The 25,252-nt window shown below is 35.0% G+C and overlaps 1 long non-coding RNA gene across 1 annotated transcript in view; it reads right to left on the reverse strand.

Annotated features, from left to right (window-relative positions):
- Positions 1-10,590: 10,590 nt before the first annotated feature.
- The window catches only part of LOC105241275, a 278,507-nt gene continuing 263,845 nt past the window's right edge, over positions 10,591-25,252 (reverse strand). Inside the window, exon 5 of the long non-coding RNA XR_002144304.2 lies at positions 10,591-14,649. This is a non-coding gene — a long non-coding RNA (uncharacterized LOC105241275). The remainder of the gene's footprint in view (positions 14,650-25,252) is intronic.

A 25,252-nucleotide genomic window follows, 5' to 3' on the forward strand; every position in this document is an offset into this window, starting at 1 on the left:
AACAAAACGAACCAACAAAGAAAAAACAAAAATCAAAACAAACTCTGAACTCTAGAGAACTGATGGTTACCTGAGGAGAGGTGGGTGAGGAGATGGGTGAAATAGGTCAAGATGATTAAGAGTACACTTCTCATGATGACAACTGAGTAATGTGTAGAATTGTTGAATTACTATACACCGGCAACTAATGTAACACTGTATGTTAACTATACTGGAATTAAAATTTTAAATATATACATAATTTTAGTCATTCATACTAAGTTTTGAACAAAGGAGGGTAAAAAGGAGGAAAAGCTCATTTCATTATTGTTTATATGAGACCTTCTTTAGAACTGCAATAGACTAATAATTGTATATATACATATATAAAATACAAAAAGGATAACATATACATACACTCTCTCTCTATATATATATATATGCATATTAGGATATAAAAGAGATAATATAAAATATATATCCATACACACACACATCCAGTTGCATACACAATATAAAGGGAATCTTAAAAAGTTAACCACTAGTATAAATATACCTATTTTCTTAAATGTCAGAGGAATCAAGCACTTACATTCATGCACCTGAACACACACACACCCCTAAAAAAAAAAAAAAAAAAACCACACAGGAAAAAAAAAAAAAAAAAAAAAAAAAAAAAAAAAACAAGATCCAAACTAAAAACAGGAAACACAGTGTCAGAATGTAGATAAGACCCATCTGTTATCTTATCTAATATAAATGGGCTTATTCTCTCTAGTTAAACATTGAATGAAAAAGCAAAGCCTGATTATTTCTATCAACAAGCATCGTAAAGCAATGTAAATCAAAAAAGTTGAGAATGCAAGGAGGGGCAAGTATACTCTGAGAAAATGCATATTAAAGTACAGCAGAGGCAGCAGTCTTAATATCAGAATAGGTGCAATAGCTAATTCAGTTCTGAATGAATATTACAATGTAGGTAGAATTCTTGCTCATATAACAAGACGTATGGTAATTAAGATAGAGAGCTTTGGCATAAAGATAAGCAACTATAGTAATTTAACATATAAACTAGACACTGATCCATATACATGTGAAGGCTTAATTTATAACTGAGCAACCACAGAAGTTTACTGAAGAAATGACTCTTTAATAATTTTTTATTAAAATCTATTAAATTTATATTTTATTAAATTTATGTTTAATTATATTAATTTATGTATTTAACTTCTTACAACAAATACTTAGACATAAAAGGTAAATCTATAAACTTTATGAAGAAAATGTAAAAAAATACACATAAAATTGGATTAGGAAAAGATGCTCTTACACTAAGTGAAAAGAACTTAAGTCATTCAAAAGAATTCATAAATTTAACTATCTTTTGGAAGAGATGAAGAAAACGTATCATATCCACACAGTTAAATTGAGGTGTCAAGTAGTTCTCATATTTCTGACTTACAGGTCTTGTGTTCGTAGCCCAAAAAGACATAAGCATTAACTTAGGAAATGTCTTTGGAAGGAAACTGGTAAATATGTTCCTATCTTATAGAAACAAGAAGAGTATGTGTAAGATATCACCTTCTTATTAGCCAGCACATAAGCTTAAAGAGCAATGTGCTTCCAAAGAGCATGCAGCTCTAAGCAAGTATCAGAGGAGCCCTGTTTTGAAGCAGCAATGCACTGATGGCCAGAAACAGATTTTAGCTTTGAACCCTGGCTCAACATTCATTATCTGTGCAAAACTGGACAAGCTATATACCTTGTCTTTGTCTCAGTTTCGTTATCTGTCAAATAAGTGTTAATAGTATTTAATTCACAGGGTTGTCTTCAGGGTTCATAAAACACCTGCACCAGATCTGAGATCAGTCTACGTGCTAACTTGCCCTTACCGTAAGCAATAGATCCACAAAAACATATGAGAGAATGGACTGTAAATAATCTTAGAATTCTCCTCAAAAGATGATCCATATTTCAATTACTATAAAAGTCACCCTGTTTTCTAAAATTGATTGACAAATCCATAGGCAAATGTTATTATGGATAAAAATTGGCAATCCAAATGGCTTTTTAATAAAAAACATGAAATGCACTTAATTTCCAAGTCGATGTTTTTACCGTAAAAGCTACGCATTCCTTTAGAAGGATGGCTTGGGCAAATCTAACTATTTCTATATAAATAGGATATAAGCTGTACAAGTTCAACAAAATCTATACCACATCAAAAATCTAATCACACTTTAAACTTTAGGATCCAATATCACAAGACATAATATAGTATTCTCTAACCTAGCTTGTAGAATCCTGGGGAAGAGTATGAATATAATGTTTTACACCTATCCATTTTCTTGTTATGGGGATAGACCTACCTTGAAAGAATAATCCCTAATAAATACTATTTGATTCTTATCAGAAGGTTCTCTTGTGGAGGAAAGTCTTCCCCAATGTTCTAACTCAAGGATTAGAATTACTACTACAGCTATTTACTGATTTTGATTGGGACAGAAAATATAAGATAAAATATAAGATTATCAACAACAAAGATTGTAAACTCTGACTGGAATTAGCATACCACATAATCATTCACTCACCTATGACTGAAAGACTTGACACAGGAAATTAAGTTTTGTTGGAAGTGAAATGGGAATAGAAAATATTCTCTTTGGCTAGGAACTATACTGTAGATTACATTAGAGTTAGGAGACAGAATTAACTAAAGGTGTGGGGATATTTAGGTGGGGAAAAATAAGGAGGGGATGGTTTGGGGAGGTGGGGCTGGGCGAAGTTAGAAATACAGATTATAGAGCACAGAAAGAACAGTGGAATTAAGAGGAGATGAAGTGAGTTTTCAGGGGGTGAAGAGAATCAGATTAAGTCAGAGACTTTATCAAAGCTATTATGACTGTTACCTATAAAGACTGACATAAGCAGCACAGCACCAATTAATACTTACTGGTTTCAGGCCTTTTGCAAAATTATGTAGATTGAACCTAGCAGAATCAATTGATTATGATCAGTGTCATTAGGACTAAAAAGAGAGGCAGTATTACTTAGGGCAGCTGTCTTCAACATTAACTTCATGTTATAATCACCTGGGAACATTTATAACTTAAAAATTTCAATAGAAGTAGCTTTCTTGGGTTGAGAACTATTTCTTCAATAAAATACTTTTGTCTTATATTAAATCTAGCAGTCTTATTAAACTATGAATTCTACATATCTATAGATAATTTAAGTTTTCTTCATATACATTTGTTATATGTGAAAAATGGTACTTCTTATTATTCTAGTCTTTTATACTTTTTATTCCTTTCCCTTGATTTATTAAATTAGTTAACATCCCCCTGTATTGCAGAGTAGAAATGAAGAAGCTGGCATTATTGCCTTATTTCCAAACTAAGGTAACAACTGTTTTTTTATAAAACCCTTTACCAAATTAGAAAGTTCCTTTATGTTTCAAAATTGCTTAAAAAATTTTAATAACGAATGGATTTTAAGTTTTATCAAATAATTTTTATTCTAAATATGCTGATATGATTTTTTCATTTAATATGTTAATGTGGTGAATGACATTGATTTTCAAATGTTAAACCAAACTTTCATCTCAGGAATAAATCAATCTTAGCTATAAGATGATATGTACTATATATTCTTACAGTAAAAAACATTCATTGAGAAAATTTTAAAGAAAATACATTTAAAGTACTTAACTCTCTTTACCAAAAAAAATCTACATATATAAGTGGGCCACACAGTCCAAACCTGTGTTGTTCACGGGCCTACCGTACACTGGACAAGAGTTTAGGAAACATGCACAATTTGTATAGCTAGAGGGTCAAGTTAACTTAAAAGAAACGTAAAACGTTCACAGGAAAGGATCCAGTTTCTATAGGGATCTTAGAATTTGTGTGTGTGTGTGTGTGTGTGTGTGTGTGTGCGTGTGTGCGCGCGCGCGCGTGTGTGTGTGTGTGTGTGTGTGTATGAGAGAGAGAGAGAGAGAGAGAGATCAACAACAGACAGAAATAGATAAGGTGTTCCAACAACTATAACAAAGAAGCAACTGTAAAAGGGGAAGAAAAAAAAAAGTCCTAAGAGTCTTTCTCTTTTCAAACCTATGCCAAATTGAGGAAGGAGAAACTGTATGATATACACAATGTGCACCTGAAATGTGAATACTTTACACCTGAAACAATCTTATTCTGCAATAAAAAGAATTGTGTACTGAACAAGATTCCACATATGTTGTGTTGTAGAAGATATTTTACCTTATAGAAAAAGTTGAAAGAATTGAATAGAAAGGAAGAATGAAAAGATAATATCTTAAATTTATGCAGTGAGTTGTTAAACGAAAATTAAGTACTTACTAATAAAGCTCTTTGATTTTTTTATCTGCTTTTATTAAGGTTAAAATGTTTTGGAGACTTAGAACATATTTGTATATTCTGTATGATGCCAGAAAGATAAATTATTCAAAGCAGATATTGGTGAGAACCTCTGGCTGCATGAGGGTATCCTATTTTTCCACTAGGTAATTTCTATTTATTCGCCTTGTCTTTGTGAAATATTTAACAGATCTATCATAGTTATTCTCAGTTGCTCAGTGTTAAATTTAGTGAATTTCCAAGCAGCTGAATTTACATCTCCTATTTGAAAAGAGGGGTTGTGTCCAAGGCATGCATGTCTTAATAACAAATTTATCACTTGTCGTATTTTACCAAACCTGAGCACATTTATGAAAGACAAGGATCTTAATTCCTTAGCTTTTTTGACATGAAGCCCAATATTTAGAAAAGTTGAAGATTGAGAATTTCAGAGTACATCAGATTATCTCCCTGTCCAGCAAACCAAAGAAAGGTTAATACTATTTGGATTATTTGGTAACTGAGTAGAAAACTCAAAGTTGTATGCTTACACACACATGCAATGAACTAGTAGGAAAAAATGTATTTTCACTAATCATGAGTAGCTTTTTAAATATTCACTTTTTAAAGCAAGTAAGACTTTAAATAAATTTGTTATTAACATTTTCCTGTCATAATGTGACAAGAGATCACTTATTACAACATGTTGGGAGCTATTTTGTATTATTAGTGGGCGGCATAGAAAGTTTTTGCATATGTTTTGTTTAGAGTTCAGCAGACATTTTTTAACCTTGGCTCATCAAATGCTCCAGAAATTTTTGGTTGTGCGAAGCTGAGGGAAGGTACAATTTCTTGTTGCAGTTTACAACTCTCCACTTCTCTGGACAATCTGGTCAACCTGGCTCTCAAAATTTTAAAATGAGACATGGAAAAATTCCTGGTGTGTTTCCATCTCCTTTTTTCCCATCCCCCCATTACATCACCAGACACTGGTGATTACTATCAAAATAGCTAAGAAGAATGCGTCTTACACACCAGAACTCAAAATATGATGCTCTTTTACTCCCAAGAGACTTTTCCCTTCAAATATATTATCTCTAAGTAATTTGTGTGATACATAGATCAATAGAAACTTATGCCAGGCAAAGTTGTAAAAGCATATTATATGATATGAATTAACAATAGCGGTACCTTAATTAAGCTGAGAAGAGTTTTGACCAAGGATAACCATAAACACCTTAATTATGTTTCTTTTTGTAGCTCAGCAAAATTTGAAAGAGAATCATTTTTGAAGGTCTAAATGTTGTAGTAACTAATGATTATACAAAATAATTTTTCGCCCAGTGTTGAGAAAGTCAATAAACCCTCAGCAGTAATGAAACATATTAATAATAGTCTGTAATGTGAGCATTAAAAAACATATTAATAATAGTCTGTAATGTGAGCATTAAAAAAAGAAAAAGTTTAACGCAGTTATCTCCTTATATCACTTTATATGAAATACTAATTGCTGAAAACCTAAAGCTTGAAAATTGCATCTCCTCATTTTGATTATAATTTAAGAAAAACTCTTTAACTTGATTTTATATATAATCATGATTCTTATATACACTTACATATTGTGTTTTTTACTACAATTTAACGAATGCAATCTCTATTAATTCCTAGACTGTACATTTAAAAAAATAATCCAAAGATATATTTATCCTTTGATTTTTATCTTAATTTTTTTAAAGATTTTATTTATTTATTTGACAGAGAGACAGCGAGAGAGGGAACACAAGCAGGGGGAGTGGGAGAGGGAGAAGCAGGCTTTCTGCTGAACAGGGAGCCCGATATCAGGCTCGATACCAGGACTCTGGGATCATGACCTGAGCCGAAGGCAGACGCTTAATGACTAAGCCACCCAGGTGCCCTAATTTATCTTAATTTTTCAGTTGTTTTTCTCTCTCTGAATTGAAAGCTTACTTTTGGTTGCCAAGACAACACATTTTTTTCTAAGTTGAACTCAAATATATGACCAATAACAGATGCCCTGATTAAGCCTAAAAACAGAATATGAACAAGGGTCTATTTTAGTCTTGTCACAAAACAATTCAGAGCATTCAGAGTTTACATGTGCTTTAGTGAGGAACAGAACATGAAATTTGTCCTTCAAGGTTTGTCCTTTTCCTTTGTCTTGGGAGCAGCAAAGGACTGCCCTATCTCCAAAAGGTAATTTAAAAAAAAGCAAAGACAGTTGAAATAGAAGTTATTCTCAGGGCACAGGTAAATCCAAGAAAGGCACATAAAAAAGATAAAAATGATTATCTTAATGGTAAATACTCTACAAAAAAATGCACCTGGTTCTCTGACCGAAACACACACACACACACACACACACACACGCTGTGGTGAGCTGAAGCCATAGTGCATTGCCCACTAGATCTGATTTTTAAATGCACAGATAGTTCGTAAACTGGTTGTTAAACTCTCCATAGTTTGAAATTGGTCATGGTGAGAATATTTATGACACAGAAATTGTCAACTGCTACAAAACAATATTTTTTGATAAGCCAATTGAAGAATATACCACTGCTACAAGGCCTTCACTTCCTTGTTTGTGTGTGTTTTTTATTTCTTGTTCTTTAATCTTTTGGTTTGTTCCTTGGGGAAGCAAAGCCAAGTAACTTACTTATTTTCTCACCCTACATCTTTACTTGATGGAGACAAGAAGACTATGTATTTATTCATCTTCTTCACATCTCACCCCAACAGAGAAGACTCTTCCAACGGGTGATGAACCAATGGTTCTTTATTTAACATTTGCCAAATATATACACAAAAAACAGAAAAACTGGCAACCACACACAGAGAGACACTTTGGCCATCAAGAGTTTTTTGCAACTTTTCTAGCACAAGCTAGAAAATCTTGGAAAGTAAAAAGAAGAAAATCCTTTTAGGTCATACAGTCCCTTTGATGCTCCCTATAGATCCAATGGGGTGGGGGGTGGGAGGGAAGACTTCCTAAATATAAGACCCAACTTTCATCTCCCCTTTCTCCTGCATATTCAGCTAGCGATTCTAATAGCTTCTGCACCAACAGTTGATAGTATGAGTAGCTGGAGTCCCAAAAATCTAACCCTTTCTGAGGGAAAATAATCAGAATGCAGACATCAGTTTAAAGCCACCTTTCCAATACTGGCTGCACTAAAGTTTTTAGTTCTTTAGACTATTTCCAAGGATCATACTAGCCAGAGGAACAAGAATGATAAGTTTAATAATCAATTGATATTTTTATAACTACTAACAATGTTTGCAGAAACTGCAATCAAGGAAAAAGAAAACAAAACGAAAACAAAACAAAAACACTACCCTAACCGCCAATTCCATTGTGCCAGATCTTTATTCTACCCAGTATCTGCACAGCATTGACATTGCCTCTCTTGAAAAAAAAAAATTCCCCCTTTTTCCTCAAAGGTGGTCATCTTATACTTCTCTGCACCCATGTTGATGGTTCCTGTTTTCCTGTGTTAACTCTTAATGTATCCATCCGGTAAATACTGCTTTGTCCCGTGTTTACATCTGTGAATTTGACCTTAATAAACAATCCAGCTAAAGAGTTTAGTATAGTGTCTTTTATAAGGTGGAAAATAGAGAAATGTCCTCTTCCCTCTGCTCCTCCAGCTTTTAATACTGCCAATTATTTCCATGGTTTCAAACAACACCCTGTTAGGAGCCCTAGGATCTTTCTCCTATTCACCATTGTTACTGAGCCCCAAACCTGCAAAGCCAACTGTGTCCTGGTTATCATCTCATTATCCTCCCATGGCAAATCAAAATCCACCTTTTAAAACTGAAATCATTATCCCCATCCTCTTGAAAATTTTATTCTACACTGTCCACCATCTCAATGAATGGCATAATTTTCTCACTTGTGATGCAAGCAAGAAAGATCAGAGACATCTTCCATTTTCTGTCTTCTTCACTCAAAATTTTAGTTTATATTTAAATTCGGCTGATTTTATTTTCAATGTATTTCTTAAATGCATCCTTTGGCCTATTTCCACTACTAGTATCTTCTGCAGGCTTTTTTACTTCTGCACAATGTTAACAACATGGCCTTCCAACTGCATTTTCTTGCTCCACTGTGTATGTTTGTTGATGTTTTGGGTTTTTTTTTTTTTTTTATAACCCATGACTTATCTTACCATCATAATTATCTTTTCAGAATTACCATCAGAAGCATCTTGTCTGGATTCTTAAACTCATTCTCTAGAAAATTTTCTGTAGCTACCCATTGTAATACAGTCTTAGCAAAGCTTTCAGAGCACGCTACATTGATCTTTTCAGCTTCATTTTCTCAAATTCGTCAATCTCTCCAGTGATACCTGGTTCTCTTTTAAGTCCTTATGGAGCACTTGTATTTCCCTGAATCTCCATCAATATTATCTCTGTATCCTGAAGTTCCACCCACTTTATCACCTGATGGAATCCTTGAAAATCATTCAAACCAAAATCCCCAAACTTAGTAAAACCAATCAGACTTCCTTTTAGAGTAATTATCCAGCATTTCTTTCTTTGAATTCATCTAGCCTGACATTTAGGACTTTAGAACTCTATGTCATGCCAATCTTCTTTTGTTATTCAGACTTCTACCATCTTTTGTTTCTATAATTATACATCGGTTCACCATGTTTTTTTCTATCACATTTGAAAGACAAAATTAGATTTCATTTTTGTGGACCCAACACATGTCAAAGTACTTGACACATAGGAGACACTAAATAAACTATAGTTGAATAGATGTATTGAGTATGTATTGAAAATAAGTAATTTGTCCAGTTTGGGGGCTCTGTTGCTGACATTTTTTTTTTAACAGAAATTCTCTTTTCTTGTTTTATGGCAGTATTTGAAATTATACTCTAGCTTCTGTATCCCATCATGAGAAGCCATTTGAAAACTGAAGAAGTTTGACTTAATTAGTCTTAGTATTATGTATCTCTTATTTAGAAGATGGACTGAAAACATACTACTCTTTTGAAGGGATTTCTGTATTTTTTTTGTGAGATACTCTATTAAGAGTAGCCTGAAGTTCAGAGCCTGGGTGGCTCAGTTGGTTAAGCATCTGCCTTCAGCTCAGGTCATGATCCCAAGATCCTGGGATCAAGCCCCACATCAGGCTCCCTGCTCAGCAGGGAGTCTGCTTCTCCCTCTTCCTCTGCCCTCCCCCCCCACTTGTGCCTCTTTCTCTCTCTCTCTAATAAATAAAATCTTTAAAAGAAAAAAAAAGGAGTATCCTGGAGTTTAAATCTTATAGGTAGACTATATTAATCATTCATTCTATTTCATAAGGCTTTGCCAGTTTTCTTTGGATGGCCAAATAGCAGTCCCGATGTCTCTGGTTATGTGGAATAGAAAATCTTAAGATCTCAATCTAGTTATTAAATTATTAACAAGCATATACAATATGCCACACAATATTTGATTTACTTCACATAAATTAACATATTTAATTCTTAAAACAACCCTGTGTAGTAGGTACTATTAGTATACCCATTTTACAGAGAAAGAAACTGAGCCACAGGATAATTAACTGACTTGCACAGAACACAGCTCATCAGTATTTGAGCCAGGAGATGAACCTAGGCTCACACTGATTCCATATTCCATGCTCTCTCTCGCTGTCTTTGACAGATAAGAAGCACATGCAAAAGTAAATACATACAGAGCTGAATAAAACAGGGATTAGACTGAAATTTAAGGAGTTTAGTAGAAGAGCAAATGAAGGAAAAATTAATTTTGACCACATCAGAAATTAATTTCAAGACGAGAAGGCCTCTTAGAATACACTCATTTGCGAACAGGGCTCTGACCCTCTGCCGCTTTAATGGCAGATCATAGCCCTGTGGATCCTCACTGTTTTTTATGCTCTGCCCCAGCAGCAACTTCCATTTCCTTTCTTATCATCTTACAGCATCCTGGGCCCTTCCACACTCTTCACAACTATTGCAAAATATAAGTACATCAGTGATTACCACAACACTAGTTGGCAGCTTATGTAAGAATGTGCATTCCCTTAGCTTTATTTATTTATTTATTTATTTATTTTAGATTTTACTTATTTGACAGAGATAGAGACAGCCAGCGAGAGAGGGAACACAAGTAGGGGGAGTGGGAGAGGAAGAAGCAGGCTCATAGCGGAGGAGCCTGATGTGGGGCTCGATCCCATAACGCCGGGATCACACCCTGAGCCGAAGGCAGACGCTTAACCGCTGTGCCACCCAGGCGCCCCTCCCTTAGCTTTATAACAAAATGCTATTCACCTAGCATTTCTGAACTCGGTGTATTATCAGCAGATAATTGAAGAACACCCTGATACTCATATCATTTTATAAGTCACTTTCTCTCCCAAAGAAGTACTTCAAGCTTTATTGAAGTCATTGTGTTATGAACAAATGAATACTGCTTAAACCCTAAAAACTTTGACATGAGATATTTTATTTTACCTTTGCTAAATAATAAGTAACGATATTCAGGCTACACAGACACACAAACACACACATGCATTTGCTAATGCATTTATTTTAGCTAGAATCTAACTAGGCTTACTTTTCTTTAATAAATCTTCTAAAGATTACTAATCCTTTGTCCTTCTCTCCTCAAAGGAAAAAGAAAAGCACAAATATCCTCTAATGCTGGTCTCTTAAGCTGTATAAACAGCAAATTGATTCATATTTTATTTAATCAGTACAAATCTAGCAGAATATTTTTAGAGGAGGCATAAAGAGACTATATTTTGAGCTGATTAAATCTCTTCCTCCTCCCTCCCTATCACTTCATAAACCTCTCACCTATAATCAGTGCACAGATGGAATCTTGGGTCCAGCATTAAGTACCTCACTAAATTAAAAGAAAAAAAAAATGATCTGCAAAACTCTTGAGTCATTAGGAGAAAAGAAAACAGGAAAGATATGTTGTGCTTTCTACGTAACTATAAATCAAGGATAACTTATTTGCATTATTTTTTGAAATGCAGTAAACGTTCTCCACATTCCTAATGTATCAAATACTAGCACAGTTGAAACTCTTCAAAGAGTGCTATCAGAGGTTCCTTCACTCCTCCCCTGCCACTAACTTTCAAAAACGAAAATTTTCATAAAAATTAAAAATGTAATCTTATTGGAGACAATGAAATATTTAACAAAAATTCCGTAAGGATTTACAAGCAAGCATGCCTCTGATTCCCACTTGCAAATAGTCTATGGTTAAGATAAGCTGTTTATCACCTATGAGGTAATGATCGGTCACACTGACTTTAGGGTTCCTAGGAAAGCCTTCAGCATCAGAACGCCTCTATGTTGGGTTGATGTTATTTAGGCTACCCATTTAGCAATAGGACTAAAAAGAAGTAAATGAAAGTATTCATCTAATGAGTTTGTGGAGAGAATTAAACAAGTTGGCATATATAAAATTAGTAGGATGGGGTGCCTGGGTGGCTCAGTTGGTTAAGCATCTGCCTTCACCTCAGGTCATGATCTCAGGGTCCTTAGTTGGAATCCCACGTCCGGCTACCTGTTCAGTAAGGAAGCCTGCTTCTCTGTCTGACCCCTGCCACCTGAGCTCTCCCTCTCTCTCAAATAAATAAATAAAATCTTTTTAAAAAAATTAGTAGCATAATACCTGGCAAATAACTGTTTATCATTTAAATTGATTGTCTTCAGTCATTCTCCAATTAGAAAACAAAGGGTTATTCTCTCAAATGAACAAGTAGAATCTTCTAATTCACTTTGTAGTCCCAAACCCACTTGCCAGAAGTTATGGCCAAGGCTTTATTATATTCTATATTTTTTAAGATGCATTGTATTCAGACTTCCTCCCAGCTCAGTAACAAAGGGAGCCAATATGCTGACTGTGCCCCTCCTCCTCAGGAGGTTTCCAGAGAGTGAACAGGACACAGGGCTGATGGATCAATTTTAATAACATGACCAAAACAAGTAGAGAACAAATTCAAACTGCAGTGACTTGCATAGCTATGCCTCAGGACAAGACAAGACAGACCAATCAGAGACAATGTGAATGCCTAGATCTGAGGAAGAATGGAATCAAATAACAAGAATAATCATGGCATTTAGTGCAGTGATAAGTGGTTCTATTAGAGTGCATTGATCTACCCTGGAGTCCTCTTTTTCAAAAGGTAGCCAGTTATAAATCATTCTTACAAAGCTCCTTATCAACTTCAAATTCCAATCACTTGGTAGAGGTTTTATGCAGTTGAACAGTGAGTGACACTTCAGAGCACAGACTTTCAGGTTTTACATTAATACGCTTAAGATTTTTCACTTCCATATTCTCTGCACATTGTTCAATTTTCTTTCCCAACTGTAGTCAATATTTCTTTACATTGACTAAAACAACTGTTGGCATGCATTTGGCTATTATAATTTATTAAAATTCACTTTAGCACACCTATTGTATTCACCACCACAGCAATTCTATGAAATTCCAAGGGCTAGTATTACTGTCCCAAGCATTTAGATGAAAGGCTGAAACTCTGATTATCAATTCATGTGAAATAATCTAGCCAACATTTGACATCTCCGCTCTTTATAGTCCTGTGTTCTTTCCAACTTCATTTTTGTCCTCAGCATTGCTCTAAGCAATCATTCTACCTGTCCTGGTCACCTTCTTCTGCATTCTCCATACCTACTATATTAAAAATTTATAACATTGCTCATACCTCAAAGACTCCTTTTCCTCTCAACAGAATAGACAGCCAACTACATAGAAAAATGAATAGGCTCTCAGGCATAAACAGCCTCATTGTTCCCATTTCATCATTTACCTCCATCCACATGTTCATGCCTTTTTCATTGCAAGATAAGCATACATCCTTTTGATTAATCAATTCTGCTGTCTGTTCTTCTAAATGTATAACCTTGTTCCAATTCGTCATACCGGTTGTTATTTGCTCTCTTGTCTGTCTCAGCCTGAGATATGTACTTAGGAGACTTCCTAAGGACTACTCTGAGGGTCAGCCCCTGCAAGGGATGCAGCAAGCAAGATGAAACAAGTGAAACCTCAAAGCAGTAGCAGCAAAGCCTCCACGTATCCTGCAGGAGCTCAACAGCTGAAGGCCCATCAAAGTTGTCTCAAGTGAGGCAAAGGGTTGAACTTTGTACCCCTTTATCAACCAGTCATGGAATGTGGGCTCTCCTGTGGGAATGGATGTAATTTTGCAAGAAAGCTTCTTTCATCCCACAACAAACCTGGAAGGAAAACTCAGTTCTGAGCTGTGGCAGCACCCTGGCACATGAGAGTGCACACAAGGTCCACTAAACCCTTGTCTTTCATTTAAATATCAGCTCAAGCGACTCACATATCCAGAAAAAGAGGGGAAGGAACCTTCATTTTTTCTAAGTATTATTCTAGTTGCAATACTCTGTCTCTCATTTCTCAAACAGCTTGTTTTAGAATACTCTTCTTTCTGTCTTTTCCCTTCCCTTAACTCTCACAAAAATTTTATTCTGCATGTTTTCTTAAATACTCTTGTATACTGTTACTGCAATAGCTATTACCTATAGTCTGATGGCTCTTAAACCTATGCTGTTAATATAGATTCCTCTGGAAAAGTCTCAATCTCCTCTAAGTGCCAGTTGGGAAGCTCTCCCTGGACACCGCATAACCCTATAATCTCAAAATGTCCAAAAAGAAAATAGCATCAGAGAGCATCTATTCCCCTAAGCAACAGACCCCAAATATCCAAGACATAATTCAATATCATCATTAACATCTTGTACATGATATATATCAATGTGTTCCATGAAAATAAAACATAGGAAGGTGTGAAACAGCACATGTGACTTTTACACAAACATAAATACATATATATACATTCTCAATATCCAGAACTTAAATGTGGGATTGGGGAGGTATTTCATTCCCATTAGCACTAAATCGTGTAAGAGTATAGGGTTTGGCCAACAAAACGGTTCCTCCTCCCACCCAATTTCATGGTTTAATACAAATTAAAAGTTAGTATGTGGTCATGCCATGTGTCCCACCCAAAATGATGGAGGAATGCTACATACTATCACTCAGGAACTTAGGTAGGGATAAAGCCACCAGCATCTTTTATCTGAAAGCATAACCTCCTTGGTCACTACATAAGAAAGAAGAAGAAATTAGGGAACCATGCATTTTCATTTTTTTTTTTACCACCAAGCTGTGATAAGTATCATTTGTACTCACGTTTTATGATGGACAGAGGCTGATAACCACATTACTTACTCAATTGCAAGTAGTCAGAGAAGTGCAGTTTCCCATGTGCCTGAAAGGGGGGGAGAACCAAATATCAGTGTATGATGGTAATGTGCGACGATATTTAGTATATTTTACAAGCTCTCATAAGGGACGACCATCTATCTATTCTTTTAGCTTTATTAGAAAACAGGATATGAAAAAGAAGTAAAAAGCTAAGCAGTGAGTTTCAAAAAATTATCATTTTTCTTTGTCATTGTCTATTTTTAAATCCTGCTCATGCAGTCTGTCCACAAGTGGAAACACTACTATTAGCTGCTCATTTCTACAGCATCAAGAATGAGAAAGGTTTTATGTTTATGTTATTGTTGTCTGTTTTCACACACAATCAATTTGGCAACGATTGACTCCTGGCAATAATTAAAAACATTAATTTTTATTGCCCTAACTTGTGTTGTCTGTGTGAAAAATTTTAGCAATCATAATTAACCATGAAAATACTATTTGCAGTAACCCATTTCCTGATGTGTGCAAAGGCAAACCAATGAATATAAATTCTGCTGATTTTGTTTATGTGAGTGCATTTGCAGAAATGGACTTGAAAACAGGAACTAAATTTATTTGTATATTTTCACAACTAAGCAGCCAATTTCCTACATAATTTGTTTTTTCAGTTTTACCCCATATAAGTGAGTAATTTTAAGATGAATGGGCCTCAATACAATAAACCTCAAAGTCTAGTCGGATTTTTTTCCCCTTTGTCTCATGGTTTAATCCTAAATGCTTATCTGTTATAATTGTCCTTAGCCAAAGATAAACAAACAGAAGGTTTATTGCAGCAGCTCCATGAATACCTTTTTATACTCTCAGTGGCAACAATCTTTTAATATCTGAAACCGTATCCCTCCCCTTTATCCTTCTCTATTTTGTAGGGAACATTTGTAAATCTCATAAGCTTATAAATAATTTTCTACATATATTCTAAGTTTTATTCTATACAGTATGAAAATTGAGAATGAAGTTTTGTCTTATGAATCTACTGTATAACATTGTAAGTAAATATTAAAGGAATGAATTTTATGTTAACTATAGACTTTATGACACAAGGATCATTGCCTAAAATTATGTGTGGCCTTTTATAATATTTAGATCCCATAAATATATGTCTTAGTATCACTGCCTTACTAATGTTGTATACCCTTGGCTTAATGTCCCCTGGAGGGGAAAAATCACATCTGTATGCAGACAATCAATCCATTTACTTCTTCAAGCAAAGTATCTATATTTTTTGGTTTTAATAATGTGAAATTCTAGCCAAATGCTAAAGGGATATATCCAATGTTTGGATTAGTTAGGTTGTTTTGAGATATAAGTAGTAAGTAATCAAAATAAAATTGGCATAAACAAGAAGGAAAGAATACTCTTTGTTGTAACAATAGGATGGGTGCATGCAGCATGAACAATTGACTAAAGGACATCATCAGAGATCTGGTTTAATTCAGGCTCTCTAATCTCTTTTCTTTGGAGTTTGCTTATCCTAGGAACACCTAATTTCACCATGTCAATATGACTGTCAGCAAGCAGCAAGTCAGCTGTATGTAGCAGCAAGGATATTCCTCCTACTCTCTAAATATGTATGCATACATGCATAAACCTCTATACATATCTAGACAGTGAGATGTCCTTACAAGAAAGAAAGAGCAGATCTGTGATAATCTACCTTTGAAGGCAAATAAGTCATCTGGCATCATGTCTTCTAAAGGATTCAGTATTCTTTTTTGTAAGGCCTATGAATAGCTTGAGACAACACTTTAAGATTTGTTTTTCTTCATTTGTTCACCTAATCTGCATGCAAATATTTTGCTTAATTCCTTGAAATATAGAGCTTAAATCTAGGTAATTCCCTCCTTCATTCATAAATAGATATTGAGGATTTACTATTTTCTACTCATTATACTATGTTCTGGGGGTTAAAATGTTGAATATAAAAGTCAAAGCTCCTGATTTCCTAATGATTATGACTAACAGGGAAGAGATATGATGAACAAACCACTAAAACAAGTACACTATTACAATCAAGAAATACAAAGTGTTGTAGAGTTCTGTAGTAGTGGAACCAAATCCAGTCTGGGATGTTACAGAAGACTTTTGTGAGAAGATAAAATTTAGTCTAGAAACTGAAGGCTAAGTTATGATATCTTTTATTATCCAAACTAGACACTTGTGAAAATTAAAGGTGATGTCATTAATAATTATGCCAAGAAGTAATAGATGTTAAATGCAACTGTTAGAGCAATCAAAAAAAAAAAAAAAGAATGCTATGCTTTTGGAAAGTAGAAATGCATTTTCAAAACCTTTTTAAGGTTAAGAGCTCTAAAAGATATCATGAAACTGTGTAAAACATACAAATTTGTATACAAGAATATTCAATGTGTTATACTAATCACACTTTGAAACTCAGAATTCATTTCATTGGTATGGATTAATGCGAATAAGTACTTTTGTGAGATTCCTGAGCTGTGCCTTTTTTCCCCATTCTGAGATGTCTTTTACCTCCTTTCCACATCCTCACATTTAACCAGTCAGTCTGACCCCAAGTCTGTTTTACCTTCTATCTTGTAAGGGTGAAAATCAGTGAATTTCAATATACAACTACCTTAAAAATTAGTGAAAAAAGAAAATTTTAAAAGCACCCAAAATATGAAAAGCAGGAAATAATGTTAAGAGGAGAAAATAACTAAATAAAGAATGTATTAGATAATATCAAAAAAACAAACAGACAAAAGATACTAATAGTTTTTTTTATCAATAAAAAAAATACACTGACAGATATCATAGATGTTAAAACAATACTGAGTATTTTGAACACTTTTTGTTAATAAATTCGAAAATTAGGTGAAATTAATATACAGAATATGTAACCTACCAACTTTGACTCAATAGTAAATAGGAAAGAATGTTTTGTTTTGTTTTTTAAGATTTTATTTTTATCTAATTTCTATACCTAACACGGGGCTTGAATCTACAACTCTCAGATCAAGAGTCACATGCTCTATCAACTAAGCCAGCCAGGGGCCACGAGAATTTTTTTTTAATCCATGAAAAGAATCAAGTTATTCATGAAAAATATCTTCATAAATAGAACTCCAGACTCAGTCAACTGAATCAATGCATTCTATCAATTATTTCAGGGAAAAAATCTAAACAAGTAAATTATGCCAGAAAATAGCAAATGAATCCTGGCAATGAATAAATATACATAAGATATAATACTTTATGGTATATTTGAGTTTATCTCAGGAAAAAAAGTTTCTTTTAACAACAAAGATCAATTATCATAATCTACCATATTTACAAAGGGGGGGGGGAAGAAAAATCATATGGCCCACATCAAATGATGCAGGGAAAAAACCCTTAAGATCAAGAACATATCCAGAACATTGATTTTTAATGTACCAGCAACTTTCTCAACCAATAATTAATATCTCTAAGTAAGAACAACAGTAAAGATCCAACTTAACAGTGAAATGCTTAGACATGCCTTTTGAGAATTAAAATATTCTGTGGGAACCAGCTAATCCTGTTGAAAAAGGAATACAAGATATTACTTCCAGGGAAGATGGTTGAGTAGAAGGATCCTAAGCTCACCTCATCCCGTGGATACAACTCAATAACTCCAAATCAGTGTAAATAACTGGAAAAAAAAAACAAAAAACAAAAAACCCTGAAAGACTGTCAGAACAGACTCCATAGCTGAATGTGGAGAAGAGGACACGTCGAATAGATTAGGAAGGATGGAGACACAGTCCCATGGGACTGTCTGTGAGAGGGAGGGATGCAGCAGGTGTGGAAAGGGGAAGGACTAAACTCCCACCCAGGCACCCTAGGCATGGGGACATGCATGGGGAAGGCAAACTTTCATTACATTTGATTTTGAAAATAAGATGGACCTGGGGATCCTGGGTGGCTCAGTTAGTTAAGCATATGACTTTTAGTTTCAGCTCAGGTCATGATCTCAGGGTCATGAGATAGAGCCCTGAGTCAGGCTGTCAGCCTCTATGTTCAGCATGGAGTCTGCTTGAGATTCTTTCCCCCTCCTTTTGCCTCTCCCCCCATTGTATACACTCTCTCTAAAATAAATAAAATCTAAAAAAAAAAAAAAAGGAAAGGAAAGGAAAGAAAAAAGAAAAGAAAAGAAAAGAAAAGAAAAGAAAAGAAAAGAAAAGAAAAGAAAAAAGAAAAGAAAGAAAAGAAAAGAAAAAAGAAAAGAAAAGAAAAGAAAGAAAAGAAAAGAAGAGGGACCTAACAAATCAGTGGAGCTTAGTAATAATCAGTGGGCTCAGTTCTGAGAGAGCATGGAGGGCAGAGTCTTTGCCCTTAAAGACACAAGACAAAAATAGTCCCACTAAGAACCAGCATATAAGCAGGCAAGTCAAAAAATTCTTGGGGTATATGGGGAACAAGATTTATTTACTGATCTTCAGAACATGTATTGGAGGGGGAAGGGACGTTTGGGAGACTTCTCTGAGAATAAAAGAGCTGGTAGGTGCCATTGTCATCCCCTGCCCCCAGCCATGATACATTGTCAGTTACAAGAATCAGGTCAAGGCCAACACTCTCTACCTGGCTTCCTAGCTTGCTCACAGAACACCTCACTCCCATGGGCTTCTGCAGATCAGCCCCCTCCAAGCTTGCCTGGATGGGTGTTTTCCCAGGCAACTGCAGGTCCCCTCCCATAGCAGGCCAGTATGGACCTTGCTGCCAAAGTACGTCGCAGCCGCATATTCTTCTGTGGACCTGCCCCTCCAATACACCCTTGGTTCGAACACAACCAATGTGGTGTCACAGGCCAGGCAGTGTGCAAACAGCTCCAACAGGGGCCCATACCACTCCAAAGTGACTCTAGCGCTGCTGAGAAAGGAAAGCAACCATACACACCAGTCCATCTGCAGCCCCAGCAGTGGACTGGGAGCAGACAAAGGTTATGAACGTAGGCCCCACTCACCAAAAAAGGCTTCTCAGGGTACAACACAGGGAAAGTATCCTGCAGTTTAGTGCTACTACATCTCAGGTAAATGCCCGGTCTGCCTCAAATCAAGTCCAAAGTGGCCCTGACTAACCCACTAAAAAACAGGGACCAAATCCTGTCCACAACAAGCAAAGAGAACCATGACTTGATTGAAGGCAAACATGACTCAGTCACAATAGTAGGGTGCATGTAACACACATTGGAGATACCCCCAAAGTGCCAGGTTCTGGTGAATGAAGAACAATGCACTGCAGGGCACTATAGGACCTCTTATTCCAAAGGTCACTACTTTTAAGAGCAGGAGACTCTTGTAGCTGATTTTCCCTAACACAGAAAAACAGACACAGAGACAAAATTAGGAGATGAAGGAATATATACCAAATGAAAGAACAGGACAAAATCACAGTAAGAAAGCTAAATGAAATGGAGATAAGTACTATGCCTGGCAGAGAATTTAAAGTAATGGTCATAAATATACTCACTGGATTTGAGAAAAGAGTGGAGGCCCTCAAGTGAGACCCTCCATAAAGAGATGGAAAACACACATAAAAAGAACCAATCAGAGATGAAGAACTCAATAACTGAAATTAAAAATACACCCGATGGAATAGACAGTGGACTAGAGGAAGCAGAAGAATGGATCAGCGTCCTAGAGGTCAGAGTTCTGGAAAGCAAGCTGAACACGAGAGAGAAAAACATAAAAATAAATGAATAATACTAATATCAATCCTAATAAAGTTATTTGAAGAAATAAAAGTTGAAAACTTTCTGAATCTTGGGAAGGAAATAGAAATCCAGTTCCAGGAAGTACAGAGAACCCCCGATAAGATCAACTCAAGGCAGCCCACACCAAGACACATAGTAATTAAAATGGAAAAAAGTAGTGATAAATAACTTTAAAAGCAACAAGAGAAAACAGTTACATACAAGGTAAACTCCATAAGGCTATCAGGATTTTTTAGCAAAACTCTGCAGGCCAGAAAGGAGTGGCATGACATATTCAAAGTGCTGAAAGAAAAAAAAAAGCCTATAGCTTAGAATATTCTATCCATCAAGGCTATCATTCAGAATGGAAGGAGAGAGAAAGGATTTCCTAAACAAAGAAAAGTTACAGGGATTCGTAATCACTAAACAAGCCCTACCAGAAATGTTAAAGGAGAACTTTTGAGTGGGAAGAAAATGCCATAAGTAGGAGTAAGAAAAGTACAGGGCACAAAAGTGATAAGATGAAGTATATCTATAAAAAACAGTCAAGGCTTTCACAAAATAAAAGAATGTTAGGTATGAAATCACATATCTAAAATATGAGGGGTTGTAGGAGTAAAAAACAGGTTCAAACTTAAGTGACCATCAACAATATGTAGACTGCTATATTCATGTTATATACAAACCTAAAGGTAACAAAAATCAAAAACCAGTAATAGATATGCAAAAGAGAAAGAGAAAGGAATCCAAATATATCACTAAAGAGAGCCAACAAGCTCAGAGAAGAGAGTAAGGGAAGAAAGGATCAGAAACAAATACAGAAACAACCGCACAACAAGTAATAAAATGGCAGTAAATACATACCTATCAATAATTACTTTGAATGTAAATGGACTAAATGTTCCCTTCAAAAGACATAGGGTGATGGAATGGATTAAAAAAGACCAATCTATATGCTGCCTACAAGAGACTCATTTCAGACCTAAAGACATCTGCATATTGAAAGTAAAGGGATGGAAAAGAATTTATCATGCAAATGGATATGAAAAGAAAACCAGAGTAGCAATACTCATATTAGACAAAATAGACTTTAAAACAAAGGTTGTAACAAGAGGCAAAAAATGATACTGTATAATCATAAAGGGAAAAATCCAACAAGAAGATATAATAACTGCAAATATTTATGCACCCAACATGGAAGTAACCAATACATAAAGCAGCTAATAACAAACATAAAAGAAGTAATCAATAAAATGCAACAATAGTGGGGATTTTAACACCTACTTATATCAATGGATAGGTCATCAAAACAAAAAAGCAACACAGAAATAGTGACTTTGAATGACACATTGGGCCAGATGAATCTAACATATATTCAGAACATTCCATCTGAAAACAAGAGAATACACATTCTTTTCAAGTTGACATTAGACATTTTCCAGAACAGATCACATGTTAGTCCACAAAACAAGTCTCAACAAATTCAAAAAGATTTAAGTCATACAATGCATCTTTTCAGACCACAAATCTATGAAATCAGAAATCAACCACATGAAAAAAAAATCTGGAAATAACATTAATATATGGAGGTTAAATAATATTCTACTAAACAATGAATGCACCAGCAAAGAAATCAAAGAGGAAATTTAAAAAAAAATACATGGGGACAAATGAAAATACAATGGTCCAAAATCACTGGGATGCAGCAAAAGGCATACAAAGAGGGGAGTTTACAGCAATACAGGCCTACTTTAAGAGGCAAGAAGATTTTCAAAGAAACAAACTAACTTTACCCCTACAAGGGCTAGGAAATGAAGAATAAACAAAATCCAAAACCAGTAGAAGAAAGGAAATAATAAAGATTAAAGCAGGAATAAACCAAATAAAAATGAGAAAAACAATAGAATAGCTGAAACCAGAAGCTGGTTCCTTGAAAAGATAAACAAAATTGATAAACATTCAGCTACATTCACTAAAAATTTTAAAAAGGATTCAAATGAAGTCAGAAATGAACCACAAGAAATAACTGATACCATAGAAATACAAAGGATTGTAAGAGAATATTATGAAAAATTTTTATGCCAACAAATTAGTCAGCCTAGAGAAAAAGATAATTTCTAGAAATGAAACTTCCCAAAACTAAATCAGGAAGAAACAGAAAATTTGAACAGACTAATACCAGCAATGAAATTGAATCAGTAAAAGAAAAAACACTCAACAAATGAAAGTCCAAGAGTAGAAGAACTTACAGAAAATTCAACCAGTTTTTAAAGATTTCTTAAAATTTGTGTTTATGTTGGAGGGAGAGAACAAGCAAGTGGGGAGGGGGGAGGGAGAGAGAATATGAAGCAGACTCTGTGCTCAGTGCGGGGCTCAATTCCACCATCACAATATAATGACCTGAGTCAAAATCAAGAGTCAGACACTTAACCAACTAAGCCACCCAGGCACCCCTACCAAACATTTAAAGAAGAGTTAATACCTATTCTTCTTAAACTTTCCCGAAGGAAAACTCCCAAATTCATTCTGTGAGGCCAGCATTACTATGATACCAAAACCAGATAAAGACACTACAAAAAAAGAGAGAGAGAGAGAGAACTACAGGCCAATATCTCTGATTCACATGGATGCAAAAATCCTACAAAATATTAGCAAACCACATCCAACAGTACATTAAAAGAAAAAAAATCCACCAGAATCCAGTGGAATTTATGCCTGGAATGCAAGGGTGGTTCAATATTTGCAAATCAATCGTGATACATCACATTAAGAGAAAGGATAAAAATCATATGATCATTTCAATTGATGCAGAAATAGCATTTGAGAAAGTAGAACACCCATTCATGATAAAAACTCCAAACAAAGTAGGTTTTGGTGGAACATACCTCAATATAATAAAGGTCATATATGAAAAACCCACAGCAAACACCACATTCAATGGAAAAAAACTGAAAGCTTTTCCCCTAAGATCAGGAACAAGACAAGAATTCCCATACTTACCACTTTTATTCAACATTGTACTGGAATTCCTAGCAATCAGAGAAGAAAAAGAAATAAAAGGCATCCAAACTGATAGGAAAGAAGTAAAACTTTCACTATTTGCAGATGACAGTGACAGCATGCAATATGTAGAAAGCCCCCAAACACCAAAAAACTACTAGCACTGATAAATGAATTCAGTAGGAATACAAAATCCATATACAGAAATCTATTACATTTCTACACCTTTTAATGAGGCAGCAGAAAGAGAAATTAAGAAAACTGTCCCATTTAAAATTACACCAAAAAGAACAAAATACCTAGAAATAAACTTATTGAAGGAGGCAAAAGACTTATAGCCTGAAAACTATAAAACATTAATTAAATTAATAACACAAATGGAAAGACATATTATGCTCACAGATTGTAAGAATCAATATTGTTAAAATGTCTGCATTACCCGAAGCCATCTACAGATTTAATGCAATCCCTATCAAAATACCAGCACCATTTTATAGAACTAGAAAACAATCACTTTTATTTTTATTTTTTTAATTATTTGTTTCTTTTTAATTTTTATTGTTATATTAGTCACCATACAGTACATCCCCTGTTTTTGATGGAATGTTCCACGATTCATTATTTGCGTATAACACCCAGTGCACTATGCAATATGTGCCCTCCTTAATACCCATTACTGGCCTATCCCAATCCCCCACCCTCCGGCCCTCTGAAGCCCTCAGTTTGTTTCCCAGAGTCCACAGTCTCTCATGGTTCATTCCTCCTTCTGTTTACCACCCCCTGCATTCTTCCCTTCTTTCTCCTACCAATATTCCTATGAAACTTGACCACTCTCTCACACCATACACAAAGATAAACTTCAGAACACAATCATTTTTTAAAAATTACCTTAAAATTTGTATGGAAGCACAGTAAACCCTAAATAGCCAAAGCAGTCTTGAAAATGAAAAACAAAACCAAAGATATCACAGTATCAGATTTCAAGATACACTGCAAAGTCATCAAAACAGTATGGCACTGTCACAAAAATAGACACATAGATCAGTGAAACAGAATAGAGAGTCCAGAAATAAACCCAAAATTATATGGTCAATTAATCTTCAACAAAGGAAGAAAGAATATGCAATGGGGAACAGACCATCTCTTCAACAAATGGTGCTGGGAAAACTGGACAGCTACATGCAAAAGAGAGAAACTGGACCACTTTCTTACAGCATACACAAAAATAAACTCAAAATAGATTAAATACCCAATGTGAGACCTGAAACCACAAAAATACTAGAAACGAGTACAAGCAGTAATTTCTCTGATATTGGCTGTAGCTACATTTTTCTAGATATGTCTCCTGAGTCATAGGACACAAAAGCGAAAATTATTGGTACTACATTAAAATAAAACCTTCTGCACAGCAAAGCAATCAACAAAACTAAAAGGCCACCTACAGAATGACAGGAAATATTGGCAAATGATCTATCTGATAAAGGGTTAGTATCCAAAAAGTATAAAGAACTTTTACAACTCAACACCAAAAAAAAACAAAAACAAAAAAAACCACAAAACAAATAATCCAATTAAAAATGGGCAGAAAACATGAATAGACATTTCTCCAAAGAAGATATCCAGATGGCCAAGAGACACGTGAAGAGATGCTCAACATCACTCAGCATCAGAGAAATTCAAATCAAAACTACAATGAGATATCACCTCACACTTGTCAGACTGGCTAAAATCAACAGAAGAAATAAGTGTTGATGAGGATGTGGAGAAAAAGGAACTGTTGTGCACTCCTGGTGGGAATACAAACTGGTGCAGCCATTGTGGAAGACAGGAGGTTCCTCAAAAAATGTAAAATAGAATTATCATATGATCCAGTAATTCCTCCACTGGGTATTTGCCCAAAGAATACAAAAAACACTAATTTGAAAAGATATGCATTCCT

The sequence above is a fragment of the Ailuropoda melanoleuca genome, chromosome 19, assembly GCF_002007445.2.
Source record: "Ailuropoda melanoleuca isolate Jingjing chromosome 19, ASM200744v2, whole genome shotgun sequence".
Lineage (NCBI taxonomy): Eukaryota > Metazoa > Chordata > Mammalia > Carnivora > Ursidae > Ailuropoda > Ailuropoda melanoleuca.